We start from the raw sequence: 4,081 nt of genomic DNA, 5'->3' as shown, positions 1-4,081 counted from the left end.
GCAAGAGTATAAAATGAAGAATAGACATTCTCCTCAATAAGTAGTGCAGGGGACATTGAACATGTAAAGATAGATTAGATTAGTTCCCCACATTTTCTACAATCCATAAGCACAGAATATCTTTCTATTTATTTTGTTTACTTATATTTCTTGCATCTGAAATGTATAGCTCTCTGTATAGATCTTTTATTTCATTTTTCAAATGTATTCATATTTTAATCTTTTTGGTATAAATATACACACAATTGTTTTCCAAATTTCTCTTTCTGATAATGTGTTGTTACTATGTAAAAATGTAGCGGATATTTGTATAATGATTTTCTATTCTGCAAGTTTACTAAGTTTGTTCATTATTTCTAACAATCACTGGAGGAGTCTATGGAGTTTTCTATCTATGCATATTTATGTCATCTGTAAAAATTTTACTGCTTTTTTACAAGTTGGATGCCTTTATATGTTTTCTTGACTAGTTGTTCTGGGTAGGACTTCTAGTAGTGTAATTTAAGACTTTTGAGAATGAGCTGATTTTTCTTATTACTGGACCAGTGGAAACTTTCCTTTATGTTAACATTTAACTTGATGTTAGTTATGGGTTTTTCATATATGGCTTTTATTATATTTAGTCATATTCTATCTGGAAGGAATTTGTTAAGAATTTTTTTATAAAAAAGTTAAGATCAGATATGTCAATAGTTTTCCTACATATTTTGTGATTGTTATTTCTGAATTATTTGTTTTTTAGGTGATGGTATCACATTTACTGATTTGCGTATGGTAAATAATATTTATGAATCAGGACTAAATGAAACTTAACTATAGTTTATAATACTTATAATATGCCATGAAATCAGCTTGCTAATATTCACTTAGATTGGAATATACATATACTGAAAGAAAAATTTGCATTGAAGCTTGAGTGTACATTTATTTATTTAAAATTTTATCTCTCATTTTGAATTTGGCTTATGTTTAATGGAATTTATGTCTAAATAAAGAATACAACTTTTGGTCAAACTGAATTTACTGCAGTTTACTGACACTGAAAATAGGTATTATTAACAAGTAGTGCAAAAAACACTTGCCTTAAAATGCCACATTATACTAACAATGCCAGCTGTTTCAGGACTGAGAAACATATTGGTTCCTAAAATGCATTACATGGTCTTTTCCATCCCAAACAACATATACTGTTATTTCTTTGTTTTTTGATTGTTTGTACACTCCTTATTGGAGGAACTGTTTATTCAGCCTAGGATCTTGTGTATAAGTGTATTTATTAACATCATTTTGGAACACTTAACAGAAGCCACAAGGGTATGGATTATAAAGATGACAAGAAAATTTATTGCTTCTAGGGAATGGAAAACCTCCGAGTGAAAGAATGGCAAATAAAACTTTTGTAAGTATACTATAAGATTTTCTCTATTGTAATTTTAAAGTAGAATATTAAATTACATTTGTTTTCTTAGAGCACTGAATTACAATTTAAAACAAAAATTCCCCCCATTGGGATTACTTAAATTTAATTGATAATTTTAATCTACTTTTAATTCATAAATATTTACCATTCATTTATGAACATGTCAAATAAACTGATAATAATTCTGCTCATGTTTTGAATATAGAGCTACTTATTGAAAAGTACACATATAAATACCTAATTCCATTCCCAAATCAAACTATGTTTCACTTTAATTACAAATGATAATGAAATAATTATAGCTTTTCTGTACAGGCTTTACACAAATTTCACTTTAAATTTCAAAACATAAAAATTATTTAATATATTTTGTTCATTATTTATACTCTGTTCACAAATCTGATACAAATTTGGGTACAAAAGGATGGAGACTGGTTTTATTTCGTAGACCCCAAAGTTAAATTATTTAAAAAGATTTTGTGGGGAAAATATTTGCAGATCACAGTATAAAAATAAACATCATATATGTTTCATTTTAACTGGATGAATGAGAAGTAAACACTGGCTGAATGTTACACTTGAATTGCTAGGAGACCAGTCATATTGTGATGTCACAGCTACTCAAATTGAGAACCATTGCGATGGCCTAACAGTTTATATTTGCAGGCCTGACTGAGAAGCATTTGATGCTGCAGTGCTCAAAATCATGCAGATTAGAAAAGTAGCTGTAGAAAAAGTTATTTGAGATGGCACATGATTCTTCAAAAATCCAAGATGTGTCTCCTAAAGATGGGCCAACTGGTTCAGGAATCTCCGGTAGATCTCTATTGTGCGATCAAACATTCTCTGGGGACTTGGACTTGAGGTCTATGATTGAAGAAAATGCTTTTCAGACTTTGTCTGAAGAATCCTTGATAAAAACACCATGTTACACACATTGTGTCTCTGAACCAAATGAAGATAATGATTTTTCATTCTCTGACAGTTCCAAGAAAACTCTGGACAATGGCTGGTGGTGACGAATTTAAATCCATCTGGTGGAATGATAATGGAACTTCCATAATGATTGATGAAGTTGTCTTTAAGAAGGAAGTTTTGGAAAGAAAGGCCCCTTTCAGAATATTTGAAACTGGAAGTATGAAAAGTTTAGTTAGACAGCTTAACCTTTATGGGTTAATTAAAGTGCGGCAGAATTATCAAAGATCTGCTTGTCTAGATGACTTTCTGGCAGAACAAAAAGAAGTCTTTGTTTTAAGCAAGGTATTCAGAAATTTTAGTTACCACTTGGTAATTTGTATATAAAATTTTATTTTGTACATCAATATATGGTTATATAAATGTAAAGCTTGATTTTGAAAATTGTATAAAACTACTAAGGCTAAAATCTTTTACTTATTCTAAAAAATGAGGACAGTGCCTTCTGTAGTCAAGATTATGAGAAACTTTGCTTGCAACTCTGAATCTTACCAGAAATCGAAATAAAGCTATTAAAGCTGCTTTTAAAAAGTGGCATACACCGTTACTGCAAATGCTAACTTCTTAAATTTGATGACTACACTATTTAAATGTGTATTATCCAAGTAAGGAACTTCAAAATATCGTCAACAATGTTCATATTTTGATGATATTGCCTTTGCATATTAGACGTGAAATGTGTGGTTTTATAGGTTAGGCTTATTTTAGTCTTGTATTTTGGTTTAAAATATTACTAAAATCTTTCTCCTTTGGTAGCAGCTGCAGTTCTATCATAATCCAAATTATAAACGAGGCTGTCCCCAGCTTTTAGTGAGAATAAAAAGAAGAGTTGGGATTAAAATTGCCTCTCTGGTATCTTCATTGGCTGAAGATTTCAAGAAGAAGCACCATAAAGCAGTGGGTAATGTGGATAATCATAATTCTTGTTTTGTGGCTGACACTAGTGGTGAAAGTGCATTTTTAACTTCTGCAAATTTAAACATGCCTCTAATAAGAAAGTCCTCTACTAGCCAGATAATTGGTGATAAAACTACCCCGATCAGAGGTGATTTTTCTCCTCCATCATGAATGTCAGTTAGACCACCAGAACAAATTGCTGTGGATCAAAGTGCTATTTTAAATCAGTTGACCACTGCCCACGGGCACTCTCAAAGCAGCTGCATTGAAGCCAATGGCCGTGTTGTGAACTTCATTACAACTAAAATTTCTGCTTCTCAGTACAGCATCTTGTCTCCCTTACAGAGTAATTATTTTGGACTAAAGGTGGAGCCTTCTACTTTTCCAAATAGATATCACAACATATCTGCCAATGAAGGTCATTTTTCTAAACTTCAACCAGGGATCAACCCACGGTTTCTATTGCCAGTGATAGCTGATACATCAACTACCTCTCTTTCAAGGCCAACACGTGAGACATCTTCAGTTTATGATTGTCATCCTAATCACAACTGAACTACCTGAGGACTACCAGATTATGCAGGAAAACAAAGATTAAAATTGATGTTGGCAAATGTCGACAAATATGTGCAATTTTCTTATTTGAAAAATAAACATAGATGTGTAGCTGTATTTACCTTATTTTTTTAAATAGAGTTAAGAGTTAAACAGGAGAGTAAGTTACCATTAAAAGAAAAAAAGAGATATTTGATTGATTTTATCCTTTGATGGAAGTATATGGGGGTTAAT

General features: G+C 31.3%; 1 long non-coding RNA gene across 1 annotated transcript; it reads left to right on the top strand.

The window, feature by feature from the left end:
• The first annotated feature begins 2,558 nt into the window (after positions 1–2,558).
• LOC140694080 (uncharacterized) lies at positions 2,559–3,878 on the top strand. The gene is made up of 3 exons (XR_012069836.1): positions 2,559–2,680; positions 3,152–3,296; positions 3,638–3,878. It is a non-coding gene; the product is annotated as an uncharacterized lncRNA (long non-coding RNA).
• Positions 3,879–4,081: the final 203 nt, after the last annotated feature.

This window comes from Vicugna pacos, unplaced genomic scaffold (genome assembly GCF_048564905.1).
Source record: "Vicugna pacos unplaced genomic scaffold, VicPac4 scaffold_20, whole genome shotgun sequence".
Classification (NCBI taxonomy): Eukaryota; Metazoa; Chordata; class Mammalia; order Artiodactyla; family Camelidae; genus Vicugna; species Vicugna pacos.
The sequence above is the reverse complement of the archived record's forward strand: the minus strand, read 5'-3'. Positions and strand labels throughout refer to the sequence as shown.